At 49.0% G+C, this 21,049-nt stretch overlaps 1 pseudogene; it reads left to right on the top strand.

Moving 5' to 3' along the window:
* The first annotated feature begins 3,374 nt into the window (after positions 1-3,374).
* Positions 3,375-21,049, top strand: part of LOC107535827 (GRAM domain-containing protein 2B pseudogene) — a 29,962-nt pseudogene continuing 12,287 nt past the window's right edge.

Here is a 21,049-nt window from a genome sequence, read left to right on the forward strand (position 1 = left end):
ATCATCTTGATTGAGTGGAAAGTGATGCCTGCGATGTCATAAAGATCCTGAATGCGACTCACAAAGCTCAAACTTCAACATCTCCTTTAGGTTTGCAGCATAGGCCACCGTCTGCAGAACCAAATACACACACCAACATTGCCTCCTAGACCAGAAATCTTGGGAAGCTTAAAGCAGCGATTTTCAAACATTAACGTTTGAAATGTTTGAAATGTTTCACAGAAATCACCTGGTGATGTTGTTAAAGTGAAGATTCTGACTCCGGAAGTCTGGATGGAACCTGAGATTATGCATTTGCAACAATCACCCAGGCAGCGCCTGGTCCTCGGGTCACGCAGAGAAGCAAAGGCTTAGTCCTCACTGAGAGGAGAGTGTCTCAGCAGCGCCCCCCCAGCGAAACTGCGCAGAGCGCATGCCCCGCCCCCTCCTATCTAATTGGGCAGGAGCAGGCGGGAAGAAGGGGGTGATGGTCCGCTTTTATTGGATAATTAAAGAAAGATTTGGCAAGGGGCGGGGCAAGAAGAGCCAGGCGACGCAGCCTCTGATTGGTCCCGTTAGAGGGTGGTGTCGTTCGTCAGAGCCTAGGTCCTCCCCTGAGCGGGAGACTCAAGTCGAGAAGGTGCGGAGGGGTGCGGAGGGGTGCGGAGGGGTGCGGAGGGGTGCGGAGGGGGGCAGGCGGGCGGCGGGTGGTGTAGGAGTACACATCTTAAGGGGGCTCCAAAAACTTAGTAATCAGCATAAATATTTCAATGCAGTGATTGACAAAAATCAAAATTAATGCAAAAGTCTTTGAACAAAATGTCAAAAATTTAAAGAGAAGATGGGAGTGAATTTAATATTATTGAAGACCTTCACTTGGCCCAGAGAAATTGTCAAATTGTGTCAATTATCTCAGTTGAAACAGAAATAGGCCAAGAAGTAGATTTTGATTCATTTACTTCCACTGGAGCTGGTGTGCAAGTAAAACACAGTCGGACATTAATTAAAGCAGTGAAAACCGATTCTATTCAGTAACTACTGACAGTAGGGGAAGGGGCTGAGCACCATTCCAATTTCTGCAGAGGTGACTGGGCATTAAAGGGAAAAGGAGGCAGTAGGGAGGGGGGATGGGGGGGCTTAAGCACCCAGGGAAGTGGAAACTTACAAAAAAGTGGGAGGAGGGGGTTGGTCCTTGTGGGTTTGCTCAAAGCCCATCTGGGTTTGCTCTCATGGAAGTCCCACTGATCTGACCCTTACACAGGACGAATGGCAATCTTCATGGTCAGGAGAACCCCCAGGCTTGCTTCACTTTTCCAGAGCTGGTGCCTGGACCACTTGCTAATCAGAAAACCTGGGTCAAATCCTGCTCAGCTGCCATGCACTTCTCCTGCCAACAGTCCGTGACGCTCTCCCTGTCATACTAACTGGTGTATACACACTCTTCTCTGAGCATAAACCACAATACCACGTGTCTGGCTAGCTAAATTGGTACAGCATGAGACTCTTAATCTCAGGGTTGGGGGTTTGAGGCCCACATTGGGTGTGTGCTTCCTTTTCTCTTGCTCCCTGGACTACAGAGGAAGGTGAGAAAGCCAGGACCCTCCTTAAATACTTGCCCATATGTTTCTGAATGAAAGTTTTTTAAGTTAGCAAGACTTAGAAAAGTATCCATAGTACTATATCATTTTAAAAAGAGGGACAGCCAGATATAATGTGTCTCCTGAGGGGATGCTAAAGGCAATGAACATCACATCTGTAAGTAAAATTACCTAATAGCCCCATTAAAAATTTTAAAGTGAAATTCATTTTCTGGCACACAAATAATGTCTAGACTCACCTTGTCTTTTTCCTGCTCAAACCTGCAACCAGCCCTTTCTCTAAAGGAACTGTAGTTTCTTTTAGTAGGGAATGGTATTTAGAAACCAAGATCTGGGTGCTAATTGGTACTGGGTTTGTCATTCATTGCAAGTTTTTTTGTTCACCTTAACTTTTAAAAGTTTACTAATTTACCCTTATGCCTTAAGTGTTCCTTCTCAATCCTTTGCTCAATTCAGCCGATGGAGTAACTCCAGTGGATCATGGTAACTAGATTTTGTTATTGTTCAAGGGTATTCCTTCCCATTTCCATTCTTTGACATATTTGGGAAACTACTCCCCTCCTCCAGTTAATCTTGGTGATAACGTTCATCACTGGGTTCCCAAATGGAATCGGTGGGATTTATGACCCAGGATGACTAGAAAAGCCCCATCTTTCATCCAGAATGGTTGGTTCATATTGGGCATATGTTTGAAGAAGGGATGATCACAGCCTTTCCTTGAGTTACTAAATAAACACTGGCAGAGAGAAATCTTACGTGCCTGTGATTGCTCATCTGGGAGAACATGAGTTTAAAGCTCTGGTGGCCATCTTGCCTACCACATGGAGAGAGACAGTTTCAGAATGAAGTAAAACAGAAGCAAACAAAGTAGAAAGATAAATACAGGTCCTAATGTCATTATTTGGGTCCCTAAATCTAGCCTTGCCTGAAACACAGAAGCTTTGCAAGAAGAACTTTGAACTTTGCAATTACGTCAACCAATAGATTCCATTTCTCCTTAAGATAATACGAGTTGGTTTTTCATCATGTGCAAACAATGTCTTTTCTAATCCTGTGACTATTCTCCCCCTCCTCCCCAGATCTTAGGAGGGGGTGGCTTATTTTTGAAGACTGAATGGACAGAACTTGATGTCTGATAACATGTGTCTGATAGAGACATGAGGGCTCATTATAGCCCTGAGGTTCCTATCCTGAGTTACTGGAGTAGGTGAATAATATTTATTAAGACACCATAGTCAGGCAAGGAAATAATTGTTTATAAGTTAACCCAAAGTGAAAGATTAGTTAGAGGTATGCTCTGGTTTCCAGAGGATGATGATTATATATATTATTCAATTGTCACTCCTGACCCAGACATATGGTTTTTATTAGTAACTCTTAAGTATTATCAACTCAGGAAACTAAACTTTACAATGCATAAAAATCAAAGGCTGTATGGGCGCCTTAAAGCCAGATTTTGCCTTCAGAACAACTATAGAGTGATACCCATTAGATTCATGAATTCTCTGTTCTTCATTGGCATCCATGTTCTACCAACTTATAAATGGTTCCTATTTTTAACCCATTAACCCCAAAGTTATAATCTTGAATAAAAGACTTGCTCCCTCCCCTTTCCTTCTGTGAGGCTCCTCCACCCTCCTTGGACCAATCATGGCTGCTCAAATGTGTCCAGGTTGGCAGCCCGCAGAGCTGGCCTGTCCCTGGCAAAGAGTAGCAGAGGCCGAGAGGGTGGGTGGGACCAACAGGCCGGAAGGCAGGTGCTCTGAGGGCTGAAGGTGTCCTCCAGAGGGACCCCAGATGACTGAACTACAGCCAGATGTGGAAGACACAAAATCTGCCAAAGTGCTCAGGAAGAAAAAGAGCAAAGTGGGCTCAGCCCACTCAGAGGCTGAGAATGGTGTGGAGGAGAAAAGGAAGGTCTGAAGGTCACCAACAACCGAGTCTCCCACCCAGTCCAAGGAGACCCAGTACCCAGACCAGAAGAAAATCATCCCCCTGTGGTCAAAATCTAGTTTTGACAGTGCCTCTTTAGCAAGTGATAAGAATGACTGTAAAACAGAAAGCAAAAATGACTCTAAGACTGAAAGGAAAGTCTTCATCTTCAGCCAGCACAAGGCAAATAAGCACTTTCACAAGTTGTTTCTTGATATCCCAAGTGAGGAATCACTGAGGCAAAGTTTTATCTGTGCTCTACAGAAAGAAATGTTCTACAGAGGGAAGCTCTTCGTATCAGAAAACTGGATTTGTTTTCATTCCCAGGTCTTTGGAAAAAGATCTCTATTCCGGTTTCCTCTGTAACCCTAAAAAAGAAAACCAAAACTGCCCTTCTGGTGCCAAATGCCCTGATTATAGCGACAGTCACAAACAGGTACATATTTGCCTGCTTACTTTCCAGAGATTCAACTTATAAACTACTACAATCTGCATGTGGACACTTAGAAAATACAAATGTTGCTAACAGTCCCAATGCGTCTTCTCTTGAAAACAGTTTCTGGACAGACCGCCCTTCATCTCTGCCAACAAACCTGATAGCGTCTTTTAAAGAATTAGCCATAATTCTCCAAAAGGCAATAAAGAGCTCTAATGGACAGATTTGCTTCAAAGAAATAACACCAGCATTTTGTCTTTTTCCCCCCTTTCTACTGTTATGTTCTGGTTTAAATTACCTATGTATCTTAACTTCTCAAATGAATATTGGCAAGAATATTGGGCAAAGCAGATATGTTTTGTTTTGTTCCTCTAATGCTTAATTGGACTGATTCTCACCCACCCCAAGTCAAGAATCTGTGTGACATGGGACTGAAGTACTAATTAAACTTACTTCGAAACTAAAACTAATCTTTAAACCAAAAGTATAATGTAATTTGATACAGGATGAAAAACACCGAATTTTTAAGATTATAGGTAGACTATATTATTCTTGAAATAGGTTGTCTGTATTGAATGTTGAAACCCATTTCAACATGACCATAGCTTTTTTTTCTTTTGCTGACTAAAGAAATAACTGGTAGTTTACTAACTTCTGTTTACCATATGGGTTGCCTGGGTTTATTAGTAATTATTTAGGTATTGTAAGATGTATAATATAAAAGATATTCTGTTCCTATCTGCAATGCATTTTATAATCATTTGTATGAAGTGTTTTTGTTTAATGAGATAAATTAATAAGTAAATTGGTTGCATCATTTGTATCTGTTAGCCTACTGTACAAGAATTGTGCCTGGTGCACCCTGGCTTTTAATAAATACTCACTGGTCATTTTGCAGACACTCCTCTCAGCTTCAAGGGCTCTGAGGATGCCGTGGGGCAATAGGCAGCAAGAATTCCCTGTCTGTCCAGGCAGGCAGTGTTGAGTGTCTTGTGAGCCTCTGTCACTGGGACACGTTTGGAAAGGCCACACCCCCTAGGGATGCTCACTAAATGCTGCCTGCAGAGTTTCTCAGGACTCCAAGGTCCAAACTAAGAAAAACAACTGCCCAACTTGAGTCTCAAACACACAACCCTGAGATTAACAGTCTCATGCTCTACAGACTGGGCTAGCCAAAAGTCCCTAGGGATATACTATCGTATCTAAATTTTTCCAAGTGCCTGAAGGTGGTGGGAACTAGGTTAGATAATGAATTGGACCTGAGCACCAGGGGCAGGTCAACCGCTAAAGTTTTCCTTGCTATAATAGGGGTGCTCCCAGTCCAAGACTTCCCTCATCACCCGGTAGCCTCTAGCTGAGAAACTCGGCCTGGCCGTGCCCACCACTGAGCTGACTTCAGGCACAGGGAGGGGCAGCCCCAGCAGCTAGAAGCAGCGAGACAAAGGGAGATGTGCTAGTGAAAACACAGGGTGAAAAGTACCACAGTTAAATTATTGATTCCTTGAAGGGCATCTGGATTATTTTCAGGTTTTTTGTGGGTTTTTTTACTGTTAAAATATAATAGCTGTAAACCTTTGCGTACAGTTTTTGTGTGTGAACATAAGTCTTTATTTTTCTGGGATAACACCCTAAGTGCAATTGCTGGCTCATAGGTAGTTACATATTTAGTTTTTCAAGAAACTGCCAGTGTTTTCCCAAGTGTCTGCCATTTGATATTCCCACTAACAGTATTCAACTGACCCAGTTTCTCTGATAAAATGTGAAATAAAAAGAGTGTCGGGGGAGAGAAACAAGATGGCGGCGTAGGTAACAGCTGCACCCGCTGCCTCCCGCAACCACATCAAAATTACAACTAAAATACAGAACCACCATCATGCAGAACCTCTTGAGATCTGGCTGAACAGAAGCCCCACAACCAGGGACCTGAAGCAGCACCGAGAGCGGGAGGAGGGGTGCAGACGCAGGCGGATCGCGGCTGAACCGCAGAGAAGTGGCTGAGGGCCCACACCCGGTGCCGAGGTTGAAACCCGGGAGGGAATCTCGGGGGTGGGGGTTTCCCGGAGGAGTGAGGGGTCCCAGCCCCACAGCAGGCCCCCAGCCCAGGGCTCCAGGGCCAGGAAGAGAAGTCACCACAACTTTGGGCTGTGAAACCAGTGGGGACTGTCCCTGAGGGTCACAGAGGCTGTGGGAGCCCCAGCAGCTCCTCCTAAAGGGCCCGGCACGGACTCACTCGGACGCTCCCTCTGAGCCCAGCGCCGGGCAGCAGCCTGAAAGGACCTGGGACACGGGGAGGAACTAACCTGCCTGAGATCCGGGCGAGAGGTGGAGGGGCGGCTTCCTCCCAGGCAGAAGGGCTGGCGGAGGCCACGGCTCCTTTGGCGAGTCCTCCCCGCACACAGCGGGCAGGCAGGCGCCATATTTGAATCGCCAGCACCTGACTCGCACCTTTGGCCCCGCCCCGTGATTCCCGGAGGCCCCGCCCTCCCCACCTGCAGCTCATCCAGGCCATTTCCAGGGGCTTTTCTGTGCAAGTGGCCTCTCCAGCCTCATGCTTAGGACTTTCCTAAAATCTCTCAAACAAGCAGCAGCGGGCCCCATACCTCTTGAGAAGTGGCCCCAGGCCTGGCTCTAGTGGCAGCCTGAATTGGCTCATAGCTTGGCCTCTCCTGGATACCTCCAAGCCAAGCACAAGTAGCAGCCAACTACGGTTTGCTGTGTAGCTCATGCTGGGTGGCCCTGGGCAAGGCACTGGCAGAGGCTGACTTTGCACCTCCCGGGAGGCCCCAGAGACAGTGCTCCTGGTGGTCAGATTCGACCACAATGCATTACGACCCTACCACATCCACAAGAGGCACACTTAGTGAACACCAAGGCCCCACTTAAGTAAATCCTGATCCATAGGGGTGTCTCCAGCACAGCAGCTCTTTGGCTATAGTTACAGCTGGTCATCACAGCTGATTGGCTGGGGGGTCAATTCCTCCCAGTGACGCCAAAAGCAACCAAGGCTCAACTACAACAGGACAGTGCACACAGCCCACACAGGGGAGCACCTAGAAGGCCCAGCTCAGGTGACTGGGGAGGCTGAGCCACTGGACCCTACAGGACACCTACTACACAAAGCCACTCTACAAATTCCGGGAGATATAGCAACTCTACCTAATACATAGAAACAGACACCTGGAAGCAGCCAAAATGTGGAGGCAAAGAAACATGTCACAAAAGAAAGAAGAAATCTCTAGAAGAGGAACTAAATGAAATAGATCTAAGCAAGCTAACAGATACAGAGTTCAGAATTTTGTTTATAAGGATGTTTAAGCATATTATTAGGGAAATAACTGAGAAAATTGATATCATAATAAAGTACCAATTTAAAATGAAGGCTACAAGAACTGAAATGAAGAATAATTTACATGGAATCAGCAGCAGAGAATCAAATCAGCAATTTGGAACATGAGGAAACAAAAAACACCCAACCAGAAGAGCAAAAAGAAAAAAGAATCCAGGCATATGAAGATAGTATAAGGAGCCTCTGGGACAACTTCCAGAGGCCCAACATTCATATTATTGGGGTGCCAGAAGGGGAAGAAAGAGACCAAGAAATTGAAAACCTATTTGAAAAAATAATTACAGAAAACTTCCCCTACCTGGGGAAAGAAATTGAATTACAAGTTCAGGAAGCACAGAGGGTCCCAAACAAGAGGAATGCAAAGATGCCCACAGCAAGACACATCATAATTAAAATGCCAAAGGTTAAAGACAAAGAGAGAATCTTAAAAGCAACAAGAGAAAAGCAGTTAGTTATCTACAAGGGAGCACCCATACGACTGTCAGCTGATTTCTCAACAGAAACCTTGCAGGCCAGAAGGGAGTGGCAAGAAATATTCAAAGTGATGAAAAACATGGAACTGCAATTAAGATTGCTCTACCCAGCAAAGCTATCATTTAGAATTGAAGGTCAGATAGAGAGCTTCACAGATAAGAAAAAGCTAAAGGAGTTCATCACCACCAGACCAGCACTATAGGAAAGGTTGAAGGGCCTTCTTTAAGAAGAAGCTAATGAACAAAAGAATCTGATGAACTAAATAGATCCAGAGACATTGAGCCATGCAACAGACGCTCATATTTCAGAGGAAAGAGGGAAGGGGGTTGGAGGGTGGGAAGAGATTAACCAAAGAAGTTATATGCATATATGCATAACTCATGGACACAGTCAATAACAGGGTGAAGGTCTGGGGAGGGGGTGGGAGCAAAGTGGAGGAGTTCAATTGAGGGGAAGAATGGGTCACCTGTAATACTCTCAACAATAGAGATAAATTTAAAAATTAAAATTAAAAAAAATAAATTTGGGGAAAAAAAACACAGGAAAAAAAAGTGTCAGCATCCTTGCTGTGTTTCCAACCTCAAAGAGAGTGTCTTCAAAGTTTCACCAAGTATAAAGTTTGCTGTAGAATTTTGTAGATAATTTTGCAAAGTTATGAATATTGCCCCCTTTTTCTAGTTTACTAAGAAATTTTAAAATCATGAAAGTTGGATTACATCAAATACTTTCCCTTGAATTTACTGACTACATTAATAGATTTTCTAAAGTCAAAACAGCCTTATATTCCCCAGAATAAACTCAATTGGATATGGTATAATATTCTCTTATATGTTATAAGATTTATTTTGTTAATATTTTGTTTAAAATGTTACATCTATTTTCATGAGCATGATTACATGCTTTTTTAAAAAATATGTTTTATTCATTTCAGAGAGAGGAAGGGAGAGAGAGAGATAGAAACATCAATGATGAGTCATTGATCGGCTGCCTCCTGCATGCCCCTACTAGGGATCAAGCCGGAAACTGCCGCATGTGCCCTGACCGGGAATCAAACTGTCATCTCCTGGATCATAGGTCGACCCTCAACCACTGAGCAACACCAGCCTGGCTGATTATGTGCTTTTAAAATTATTTTTCATGCTGTTCTTGCTTAGTTTGATAAACTAGCCTGGTAAAATATATTGGGAGGTCCCCTCTTCTCTTATTCTATGTAAGGGTTTGTGTGAGATCAAAATTTTTTTATTTTTTTTTTATCTTCCTTTGTTGGTTTTTTTAAGTTTTACTTATTTATTTTCAATTACACTTGACATTTAATATTATTTTATATTAGTTTCAGGTGTACAGCACAGTGGTTAAACATATAATTTAAGAAATTATCCCCTGATAAGTCTAGTACGCACCTGGCACCATACATAGTTATTACAATATTGTTGATTAGATTCCCTATGCTGTGCTTTACATCCCTGTGACTATTTTTTAACTGCTAATTGTACTTCTTACACCTTTCACCGTTTTCACCTAGTCCCCCATCCTTTCCCCCATCAAAATTTTCTGTTTTGAATGTTTGGTAGCACACTCCACTGAAGCCATCTAGGTCAAGAATTTCCCTTGGAGAATGATATTTGACTATCAATTAACTTTCATTATTGGTTTTAGGATCATTTACATTTTTATTCCGTTTTGATTCCCTTAGGGCATGTTTGGTATTTCAAAAAGTTTTCTAAACTTTTTTCTAAAGTTTCTAAGAGTTGTTTAGAATATGCTTGTAATACCTTCTTTACGCAACGACTGTAAAGTCTTTTTTTTTTTTAAATCCTCATCGGAGGATATTTTTTCCATTGCTTTTCAGAGAGAGTGGAAGGCAGGGAGATAGAAACATCAATGTGAAAGAGACACACCAATTGGTTGTCTCCTGCATGCACCCCAACCTGGGCCAAGGACGGAGCCTGAACCAACCAAGGTATGTGCCCTTGGCAGGAATTGAACCTGGGACCCTTCAGTCCACGTGTTGATGCTCTAACCACTGAGCTAAACGGGCTAGGGCTGTAAAGTCATTCTTATCCCTGATATGGGTTAAGTGTATCTTCTTTCATTATTTCTTAATCAGCTTTTGCAGTTTATCAATAACATTAGCTTTTTCCAAGATCTGTCTTCAGGATTTGTCACTAATCTCTATCATATGCTTGTTTTCTACTTCATTAATTTCATGTCATTATTTTTTCCTTCTAACTTCTTTGTATTTATTTTTGCTGTTCTTTTTCTAACTTCCTGTCATTAGCTTTCAACATTTCTTGTTTATTGTGCACATTTTAAGGCTATCAATTTCCCTCTACTGCTTTAGCTACATCCTACAGGTTTTGGTGTATAATGTTTTCATCATCATTTTCCAAGTGTTTTCTAAATCCCATTGCAATCTTTCTTAACCCATGGAAATTTTAGATATGTGTTGTTTAATATGCAATCATATTGGGATATTTTGTTTTTTCATTATTTTTGTATTATTTTGGCTCATTTTAGTTTACTATTTCTCTCTACTTTTTAATTGTTAATATATTTATTGAGTTTTGACTGTTGTGTATTTTTATTTTTAGAAGACTTAGTTTATTTTTATTTTACATAGTTCCTATCCTCAAAGATGCTTTTATTATTGTCTCTTGTGTTTTTATAATAAGGATGGTTGTATTATAGTCTGTCTGGTAATCCTGGCATCTGAAATCTTTGCAATTTTATTCCTGTTGCCTGTTCTTCATTGGTTGTTACTTATAGTGCCTTGTTTGCTTGTTGTTTTTTGTGAGTTGCCCATTTTCCTAACAAACTTCTTTGTGGGGGAAATTCTGTGAGATCTAGAATAAAAGTACATTTCACCACAGGAAATTGTTTATTTCTACCAGGAAGAGGCTCAAGGACTTACCAGTCATACGTCAGTTTAAACTAAATCTTCTCTTTTTTCCCCCCCAATTGGCCCTCACATGCACAGAATTGGGTTATTCATGACCCTTGGTTCATGGCACACTCTCAAACTCACCATCCCAAACCAAAGAAAGACCCTGCCAAATAATATTTGTCCAACAGTCTGGTCCTCTCCACCACCCCACTCATCTTCAGTGTAACCAGGCCCCCAGATCCTGGGGGAGGTAGATGCTCTTGGCACCCCTTGGCATTCTTCTTTTCATCACATGCTGAAGGCATCAGCAGGCAAGCACTTGCGACTTCACAGGAGGACTTTCCCTGGACCCACACACTGGACAAGCAGGAAAGGCTGGAGGGGTTAATGCACCTCCCCTGAGTCCCACTTTCCTCTCACCCCCAGGTACTGGGAGGAAAGGTGCCTTCCCAACGTTTTGTAAGAATGTGGCACCCGGAGCCATCCTTGCTCAGGGTTCTGCCGAACAAATGTCCGCCCCTGTAGAGCTCTTGAACACAGTTTGTTAAACTCAGTCACGGGTTCAAGGTATTTTGACAAAGCATGTCCTCTGGTGAATCCACTGACCTTATTTCCTGGTGGGGCACAGAGTGGGGCTGTAACCACATGGGATCATGTGGCCTTGGACCAACAACACACCCACTACCGTTCTTCAAATGCTTGGATTTTCTAACTATCCCATACTAGCAGGACCAGGTTTTCATGTCTGGGGTCCCCCACCCGCTCATAGTCGGAGCCCCAGAATAGGGCAGAGGGGACCTGGCTCCCAGCGGGTGCTGGGGCTCAGGAACCAGATACCGGGCGCTGGCGCTCCTGGGACTCGTTCCCCCCTCAGGCAGGGGGAAAGGGGCGCATCAGGAGGCCCCGCCTAGCGGAGGGGTGACCGGCTGGTCAGAGGCAGCCGAGGGACGCCCGCTGCAAAAGCTAGCAGCCCGTACCCGACGCCTCTTCCCGAGCTCCCAGTCCCTCTCGCAGAGCCCTGGCTCTTGAACTCGGGCGTTTAAAAGGCGTCCAGCGCCCCACTAGGGAAGAATGCGTTCCTGGTGTACACGGGGGAACATCTAACGCGGACCCACAAAGTCAGCTTGTCGGGACACAGGGGTTGGCGCTTTGGAAATTTTTCTTTTTTTTAAGCCGTAGTGAGAGGCACTTAGCCTTTTATAAATTATTTCCTACGGAGCTAAGCTTTGGGAACCTGTGCTGAAATCTCAAGGCCAAGCCGAGATCTCTGATCCACATCTGGAGTGTTAAGGGCTCGCCAGGATCTCTCGCACCCAAACGACGATCACACCCCAAGACCAACGAGCTGCACCCGATGGCTCTGTGTGGCCGATGTGGCCTCCGGGGCGGGACCCACAGAGGTGGTGGATCTGCACGGGGAGGGGACTCCGACTTCAGACCCGCCTGGAAGGCAGCCCGGCGCTCCCAGAGCCCACCTGAGGGGAGCAGCCCCAGCGCCCCCGCCCCCCGGTCCGGCGTCGCCCGCGGTCCTCGGCCGCCGCCTCCGCTGCGCTGGGACAACCCAGTCGCTCAGGCCAGGGGGTCCGTGAGCCGCCGCGCCGCCTGCGGTTTCCTCCAGGCGCCCCTGGCTGCCGGGAGCACGCAGGGGACGCGCTGGGGACCCGCTGGGGACCCGCTGGGGCCAACGCCCGCGCGCGAGGACTTACCGGTCGGGTGGGGCAGGTGGACACTCAAGAGCCGCGCGACGGCGCGTGGAGGTCCTGGAGCCCTGACCACTTTGAAAAACGCCGCACCCCCGCGGTGTGGCACCCAGTGGGCGCTGACCTAACGCCTGCGGAGGGCGTGGAGGAAACAGCCGGCACCGCCCCTGCCCTTCCCCCGCTCCTGCTCCCGCGGCTCCGCTCCGCTCCCACCCAGACGAGGTCAACGCCCAGAGAGTGAGCTTCCCACGGGGGTCCCCGCCCCGCAGGCTGGGCGCTGACGTCGAGAGCCGTTTGGTTCCGGGGCCGGCAATGGTCCTGGGCTCGGGTGCCCGCCGCGGCCGGGCGCCCGGAGAGGGCGGCTCCTGGGGGGGACTCAGGCCGCCGAGACCCGGCGCCTGGGCGCGTCCGCGCTGCGCTCCCCGCTCACCTGCGCGGGGAGGCGGGTCCCCCCTCCGGCCTGCGGGTACGGAGCCGATTCCCACCGGCCCTCGGGTCCCTGGAGCTAATCCCTCATCTAGGAAGGCGCCGTGGCCTAGGTGTGTGTGTGCGGGGAGAGGGGGGCACTGAAGTCCCATCCGCGGAGGCCTGAGCCCCCAACTAAAACGCAACGTGAGCGAAGAGTCGGTAAAACCTGACCCAGGACTTGAGTGGCGATGAGATCTCTTCTCCTAGAGCAGCCCGCCGAGCACTTTTCTTTACTCATAAATAACCTCCTGTTTCCCAAAGTCCCTCCTCTAACCTCGCTTGGTTGGTTGGTTGGTAGGTAGGTAGGTTGGTTGGTAGGTTGGTTGGTTGGTAGGTAGGTAGGTTGGTTGGTAGGTTGGTTGGCAGGATCCCAAGTTCAAGGGATGCTGTCGTCACCAAGCCCCCAGCCTGGCTGTGCCGGCAGGAGCCTCCGCCCGGTGGTTCTCCCATCTTCCGCTGAGGACTCCGAAGGGGAAAGAGGGGCTCATTCGGGATCTGAACCGGGGACCTCTCCCACCCAAAGCGGGAACCAGATCCCCAGCCCAGGGGCTTTCAACCCGTGTGCCCACGTCGGACAGGCCTTGGCGCTGCGCGCTCGGTTGAACTGAAACGGTTTGGGGGGGCGGGGGGTGTGGCTGAGAGCGCAGCCCCGGCCCCGGGAATCCGAGGAGTGCGGCCGCCTGTCTCTTCTGTGGCCTGGTCCTGGGTCCCAGCCCCGAGGGCATAAGTCGCGGGACCAGGTGCGGCGCCGCCGGGTTGGGGCGCGGGTCCGCCGAGGCCCGGCGGGGTGCTGGTGCTCCACGCCCGTGCTGGGCCCTAAGCAGAGGAAGCAGCACAGCAAGATGCTGGAAGGGGGGTCGCCGTGAACGCCCGGCTCCTTTGGCATCGTGGGCGCCGCGGGACACTCTGGGGTACCCACCAGCTCCGGGCGCAGCCACTGTGGAAGGGGGTGCGGGGTCCGAGGAAGGAAGCTCGAGCCGGTCGGTGGGCCCGGTGGCCTAACCGAGGAGGCACCGGCCTCCTGAACCAAGGATTAGGGGTCCCACCTGGGGTACAGAACGTTTGTGCTGCCAAAACAGAAAAATACAAATAAAAAAAGAAACGGGACAAGACAGAGAAAATGGAAAGAACAATAGAGAGTAAAGAAAACCTGGCCAAAGATTGTCAGCTACCCCCAAAAGCTGGGCCTTGTAGGACTCCGGTGACCAGGGACCGGTGTTTCTTTACATTGGCAAAGGTTAGAAAAGAAAGAAACAGGCTTCCCTGGGTGTCCCCAGCACAACTGACCCAGGCCATTCACCGCCCCAACTGGGCAGAAATTTTACTAAACACTCATGAGCACCTACTAAGTTCCACAGCACTGTGTTAAGCATTTTTTGGGGGGGTTTCCAAACAGAACTCATAAATGTTTGTGGTATGAGCTGCTACCATCCCTATTTAACAGATGGTGAAAGTGAGGCCCAGATGACTAACCCTCTCTCATCCAGGGCCCCAGGGTGGGAGGAGTGAAACGCCCCTGCTGCAGCATCTAAAGCAGAAGGGAATGTCTTTACAGTTATGGGCTGGGGCAGCATTTGATCCCAGGACCTCTGTCCCCAACAATGAGTGTCATGTCTCTGGCCCAGCTCAGTCCTTTATTGCAGCCACCAAACATGAGCCGCATCTGCCATTTAAAGTTTTCTAGTCACATATTTTCTTAAAAAGTAAAAAGAAACAGGTAAAATTGTGATAATATATTTTACTTAATCCAATATATCCAAAATATTCCAAGAAAGAAGTCTTGCTATTTCTGTACCAAGTCTTTAAAATCCCACGTGTATTTTACTCTTATAGCAGCATATCTCAATCAGACCAGCCATATTTGAAGGCCTCAAGAGCTACATGTGGCTCCAGGCTATACCCTACTGGAGAGCACATCACTAGGCCAGAGAGCCACACAGACTTTGCCTTGTTCACTGTCAGCTGCGACTTGGGATTTGTGATTGTCCCCCATCTAAAAGTAAGGGTAAACAGGGACCCACAACTTGGGCTCAGACTGGAACTTATACCTGGGATCTCTCACACTCAAAAAGCAAGAATCATAACCCTAGGGCAAGGAGCCTCCCACCCGAGTTGCCAAGGTCTCCCTGCACTAGGTGCTGGGCTTGCCTGGTGGGAGTAGGGGCTCAGCCCTCTTTGGAATGAACCGGAGTTGCGGGGAGATGGGGACAGTTGTGGGAAAAGCCCTGGGACTGGGTCTCCTGAGGGAGGGTAAGATGTTCTGGTGCTAAAAGAAGGGGTTGGGGGTTTTTCTCCAAGTCTAGAGATGAGCAGACAGATCCTCCTCAGTGCCAAAGTTCTTGTTGCTGTTCCCCATGGACTCTGGGTGTGTGGGCTGGTGTGCCTGCTATAGCCCCATAGCCACTGCCCCTCCCCTATCCCTCCACCCCATTTTTGGAGTCTTGGAAAATCCAAAGCCAAATCCTGGGTCCCAGCTGGGAAGGAAGGTCCTGCTGGCAGGCTCTCCTCTGTCTATGATTGCCACTAAAATTAACCTTCACAAGATTGTGAGAGAATGGCGGTGTGTGTGTGTGTGTGTGTGTGTGTGTGTGTGTGTGTGTGTTAAATCTTACCCTTTGAGCCTCTAATGAACACAGAAGCCCAGGGTCAGGAGACAGAGGACTTCACTCCTTGTTATTTAATTCACATCTACACTCCCTCTGGCAAGGTTTGGAGACTTAGGGCCACCTCCACCCCAGGAGTCCTGACAACTAGGCAGCCCTGGTCTCCTCAAGATAGTTAAGAAACATGCCCATCCACTAGGGAGTAGGACGGCATCTGAGCATGCTGTGTAAGATTACTCAACTGTGGGCCCTATTCTAGGTCTCTTTAGATGACAGGAAACAACCTAAAGTCCCAAAAGACAAATGCAACCTGGGACCTAAGTCCCTTGCTCACCTCACCTCACCCTGTCACCTGGTCAGAGGCCACCCAACCCTCCTGAGGAGGGAGGTCTTTTTCCGTCTTTATCAAGGTACCATGTGGTGCCCGGAGCACAGTGGCTTGTGATCCTACAAGAAAGGTAGTAAGTAGTGAGGGTGGAGGGGAACCTGGTTGGACAGAATCCTGTTCACAGACTCGCAATAGGGGGCTTGAACGCATGGCCCTGAGATTAAAAATCCACACCATACCGACTGAGGTAGTGGCGGCTCTCAACTTTTTTCAAGGGGAGTAGGAAGTAATCCTGAGGCACAATAAACCCCACCCCACCCCACCCCACCCTGCTTAGTGCGGTCCGCAGCTCGACTCCTCTGTTCCTCCCCAAAAACTGCCTGGGGGCCTCAGGATTGGAAGCTGCGAGGGAGAGACCTCCCGCTCTGAAGTCCAGGGACATGGGGGAGGGAGGAGGGCACGCTCACCCAGGCAAACTGCCGCGGACCCAGGCGCTGGACGGCGCTGGGTGGCCAGCAGGCCCTAATGGCACCAACCCCCGCGCCCTGCTCTGCGCTCTGGTCCTGGGAGCCGCACGCAGGGCCCGCGCGCAGCTGAAGCTCCCCCCGCCCGCCGGCCCGAGGGCGGGGTCACGGGAGTGAACAAGGCGTCCCTCTCTGCAGTGGGCCCTAGGCGACGAGTCCTAGGTCCAAATCCCTGACCAGACCCTTCCAAACTCTCAACTTCCTTCCCCTGCGCCCCGCCCGCAAGCGCCACCCTAACGCCCCCACCCGCTTTAGGGCCGGCATCGGGGCGTGAGCCGGACAGACGCTGGGCGAGGACCCGGTACCCCTGGGGTGCGGCCAGAGCCACCTTCCTCCTCCTCAGTAGGTCTCTGTCACCTTCTACCGGACACGAGGGAGGACAAGCGCCGTGCCCAGAGTCCAGTGTCGGTTCAGCCCAGGGATGTCCCTGCAGGGAGAGCGCTGCCGGGGCTAAGAAAAGGAACTGCAGGGACCCAGAGCCATGCGGGGGGCTTTGGGCGCAAAGCCCAAGGGAGGGCGGGCTTGGCTGAGGACTGGAGGCCCTGGGTCTGTTCAGATCCCTAGTCCCCCTTGCTGAGGCAGGTGGCAGGGCTTTGAGGCTTTGACCCAGGGCCCACGGCCAGGACCCAGGGCCCACGGCCAGGGCCTGCGGGTTGGAAGGCCAGGAACACCTTCGTTTGGGCTGTGGGTCCCACAGGGAACTCCCACGCGGTCCTAGAGCCTCAAGCAGCTTGGGGCAGCCCAAGTCCCCTGCCTCAGCCCCGGCTGGAGGGAGGTCCTGGTGGCAGATGGGGATAGGGGTGGGTGGGGCCCATCCCAATCCCTGAATTTTGGAACCTGCAGTATTGAACCTCACCCCTGTCTGGAAGCTGAGCAGAATCCTCCCACCATGTACCTCTTCCCTCCAGGCGGGCATCTGGGACACTGGCCCATCTGAGCGAGTGGGAGAAAGTAGACAGAATCAAAGACACCTATGAAGGACAGTTTGGTCTGCTGGTGTATGGGGTGTGACTCTTTGGATTCAAGTGGTCCCAGCTTCAAGTTCTATATGAACTCTGTAATTCAGCTATTTTTCTTCCCAGGATGGTCAGGTTGCTACAACCCAAAAGGGCAAAGATCCACTCAGGGCAGGCCTGGGCCTGAGCTCACTTATGCTTAGCCAAATGTTGCTAGGGAATTGGCACGGGGTGGAGCAAGGACATGTGGTGCTTCCCTGAATGCAGATCCCAGAAGCAGCAGGGTGCCCAGCCTTCAGACAAGACCTAGATGGCATCCCAAATCCCAGAGTTGAGGGCACACCCCTCCCTGTCTCACCCACAAAGGGAAATCCAGACTGTGTGGCAGGCAAGTGAGAGAGAGCTAAAGTTAGAGTCACCAAGGACCACAAGCCAAAGGCACTCTTTTGCCCATGTGTATTTTTTCTTGCTTTAGATGTGAAGGGTCCTGAATTCAATCCCAAGAGGCCTCCTGTTCTGAAGCAGGCAGTGTGAGACCTGGCTGTGATGTCTTTGGGAACCAAGAGGGAAGGACGCCTCCAGCAGGCCTGGGATCTTGAGCCCTTAGTGTTGAGGACAGCTAAGAGACTGGATTTGTTAGATCAGGGTGACACTCAGACATAGACAGTGTCCTCCAGGTGGGACTAGGCTCAGGTGCAGCCACCTCCAAAACAATCACCCCCAGCCCTCTCCCCAGGAGCCCCAGCAGGAGCTCCCTCTGATGCCAGCTACTTCTATTCCTAAGCACACGACTCCTATACTCAGGATGATACTATGGATCTGGTGGTGTGTGGAGGCACCTTCATAGTATTTAAAATATTTCAGGGATATTTTATTTTATTTTTAAATCCTCACCCCAAGATATGTTCCCATTGATTTCAGAGAGATGACTGGAGGCGGAAAGAGAGAGAAACATCAGTGTGAGAGAGAAACATCGACCAGTTGCCTTCTGCACGCACCCTGACCAGAGATCGAACCTGCAACCTGATGTGTCCCGACTGGGACTTGAACCCGAGACCCCTCCAACCAACTGAGCCAGTGTGGCCAGGGTTTTTCAGGAATATTTTAAAGTTTTGAGGAAGACAGCAATTCTCAACATCTATCAGATACCATGCTCTGTGAACTAACTCGAAGCAGTTCAGTTCTAATTTTTGATGAAGCTCTATTTTTTTTCAAACCTAGGTTTTCTATGGCTTCTGTGATTAAAAGCAAGCAGTCAGGGAGATCAATGTGGAATAGGAACTGAGAGGAGCAGTATCCAATCTCATCCTAAGGTTGGAGAAGCTGTACAGGGCCCATCAAGTTCACAAATTCCATTAGAAAATAATTATGGTTATTTAAAAAGAATATAAAAACATTTTATTTTCCAGAAAGGTACTGTGCTGGGTTAGATAGTGTCCTCCGAACACTTCTGGCCACCCAGAACCTCAGAAGGTAGGGTCTTTGCACGTATAATTAGTTAAGGTGAGAGCATGCTAGAGGATTTGCCCTAATCCAATGGCTGGTGTCTTTATAAAAATATGTGAAGACACAGGCTCACAGAGGGAAGAAGGCCAGTTGATAATAGAGGTAGTGACTGGAGTGATGGGTCTACAAGTCAAAATTGCTAGAAGCCACCAGAAGCCAGAAGGCAAGGAAGAATTCTTCTCCATGCCCTTTAAAGAAGAAGGTGGTTGGGCCATGTGCCTCCTCATCTCAGGTATGAGAAAGCCCAGCAGGGTCTAGACTTGAACTCTTTTGAATATTTTTGGGCGCGGCCTGGGATGTACAGGGAGAGCAGGCAGGACACCCTCTGTAGAGCTCTGGGGAATACAGTGCCTCCAGGGCCAGAAGAGGTGGGGGCTGCAGATGAGGACTCTGGCTCAGGAACAGAGGCTCCTGAAGGAGACTCAGAAAGGACCAGGCCACTCTGGAGTAAGTGGTGCGCCTACCCCTAAGCCTCAATGAGACGCACACTTCGAATCCAAATTTGCTGCCAGGTGGAACAGAGTCGCAGCATGCAAGGGCTCCTGTGGACAGAGGAATTCAGGGACCATGGCTCTACCCTGCACCTTGGGCAATAGAGAGAGAAAAGGACCTGCAAGTTCAGCTGTGGTGGAGGCCTCGGTTTGCTGGGCTTGGAGAGACCAGACAAGCCCAGAACTAGGGGATGCAGAAGGGAGTTCTGACCCCAAAGCTGCAGTTGGTGCCAGGTCTGGAGACACTTTCAGGGCTGTGAGCTGAAAATACCCCAGCCTCCTGTGGGGCCATTCGGGAGCGGGAAAGGCTGATGCTGTGGTGGGACAGGGAAATGGGCCGGTGCAGGACAACTTTAGGTGTATGATCAAACCTCAGGTGCTAGAGGTCTCAAGTTTGAGTCCCACCCTTCCTACCCCTTTCCGCAGTATCAGCCTGGAATAACTCATCCTCTGTAGCTCCTGCAACCCTTTGGTGCACAAGCCAACGCTCTAACCACTAAGCCACACTGGCCAGGGCCTTCGGCTGCTTCTTGTTAATATCTACCAATATGGTGTCAGACTGCCTGCCCTAAGCATGTACTTCACAAAATAGACCCCTCCACTTTGGCCCTAGTTTCTTCTCGTCTCCCCTTTCCCATCCTGGAATTTGAGCAGAACTGCAGGGCTACTTCAGCTTGTAGCCCAGTGCTCTAGCAGCAGCCCCCATGTCCTGCCCTGCATTACTCTGGCCTCTAATGATGGACATCAATGGACATTGCCCCAATCTTTTCTTTACCCACTTGGAGTAAGAGGCGACCATCTTCTCCCCCCGCCCCCCCAAATGTCTGTGGAGGCCTAGTGGGGATCATCAACTCCATTCCATCCCAGCAGTAAAGAAGGCCCCGTTCAGTGTGAACAACCTGTGCAACAATGGGGTGGGCCCTCTTTACCCACCAGAGGGCGCTTGGTCCAAGAAGGCTGGTAAACCAGAAGACAAATAAGATCAAGTTTCATAACATAACACAGGAAAATGTCCAAGATGCAGCGAAAATCCCTAGTCATACTAAGAACCAGGAAAAATCTCAACTTGAAGGTTTCAGCTGCTCACACCTGCCATTCAAGGACCCACCAGCTCCTTCCAGGGCCACCTTCACCGCCGCCCCTGAATCCTGAAAGACTGTATTCCAAGGCAGAGGCCTGGTGGCAGGTAACCTGGCAGGCACCTTGGAGTCTCCAACTTTCTCTGCCAGGTGGCAGCTTCCAGCAGCTCAGAATTACCCAAAGGGCAGACCAAAAAAGGTTGGGGCAAAATAATTTTTAAAATTTTAATAAAATAAATGGTTTTCAGACAATTCAAAGAAAGCATAGATGGAGTAATGTGAACAATTAGAATCAGTAGGTCTAACAGTTATTTTAAGTTCCCAGGTTGGTTTGACCACATACAGGGCAATGGGGTTCTGTTGTCATTTCCCCATTTCCGGCCACGTGTCCATATGATGTGGGATCAACTTGAAAGCACAGGTTGCTCTGCGTCCAGCTCATGACCCGGGGCTCCTGGTGGTCGCTGAGCTGCTGTCTGTTCATCGGTAAGTCAGTGTGGCGTCTCACCCTCACCAGGCACGGCCCCAAGTCCCTGGTGTGCCAGCTTCACCTTGGTAAGCAGTCCAGGCATGCAGGGAGCCCTGATGGTCCCCACTGTCTCCAGCACCTGATCCACCCAGTCATTTTGGCTAATCCAAAGCCAGTCAAGTTCTGAAACTTAGCTGCAGCGTCCTTTCACACTTGCCTCGATAGCCTAGTAGGTAGAGCACTGAGAATTCATCTCGGGGTCATGGGCTCAAACTT

This window comes from Miniopterus natalensis, chromosome 3, assembly GCF_054644295.1.
Source record: "Miniopterus natalensis isolate mMinNat1 chromosome 3, mMinNat1.hap1, whole genome shotgun sequence".
NCBI classification, from domain to species: domain Eukaryota; kingdom Metazoa; phylum Chordata; class Mammalia; order Chiroptera; family Miniopteridae; genus Miniopterus; species Miniopterus natalensis.